This window comes from Pteropus alecto, unplaced genomic scaffold, assembly GCF_000325575.1.
Source record: "Pteropus alecto unplaced genomic scaffold, ASM32557v1 scaffold106, whole genome shotgun sequence".
In the NCBI taxonomy this organism is placed as follows: Eukaryota; Metazoa; Chordata; class Mammalia; order Chiroptera; family Pteropodidae; genus Pteropus; species Pteropus alecto.
Genome location: NW_006442103.1, coordinates 7,761,646 through 7,762,201, shown reverse-complemented (window position 1 = coordinate 7,762,201; position 556 = coordinate 7,761,646). Strand labels below are relative to the sequence as shown.

Sequence of the window (556 nt, the reverse complement as noted above, 5' to 3'; positions counted from 1 at the left end):
GTAAATTAGCCTCAGATTAATTAAACACACTCTGAGACTTCTCCCTCAAAAATTAGAAAATAGGAGGAATAAGTAGAAATCAAAAATTAGCAAGTATGGCAGTTAAATTAAAAGGCAACTGTTAGTATGTAAACAAATGTAACACTTGTTATACTTAATCAGAACTAAGTTACTAACGAATCTTTTCACAGATAATTTTTAAAATTCTTAACAATGCTGTCAATTATTAATAGGTCCCTCAAGCAGAAAGAATCCTTAGAAAATGCAATTTGCACTAGGTTATATCGGCTATTAGGAAATGATAAAGAGAAAACAATTACCATTATTTGCCACAACCACCCAAACTCTACCCACATGTAATAAAGCAAATAAAAATAAGTCTACGGCCATGCCACCCTGAACAAGCCCAATCCCGTCTGATCTCAGAAGCTAAGCGGGGTCAGTCCTGGTTAGTAGTTGGATGGGAGACCACCTAGGAAGACCAGGTGCTGTAGGCATAAGAAATAAAAAATAAGAGATTGTAAGCTGACAAGGTCCTTGCAATCTGTGAGGTCAA

General features: G+C 36.0%; 1 pseudogene; it reads left to right on the top strand.

Moving 5' to 3' along the window:
• Positions 1-378: 378 nt before the first annotated feature.
• On the top strand, positions 379-497 carry LOC112469089 (annotated as a pseudogene).
• Positions 498-556: the final 59 nt, after the last annotated feature.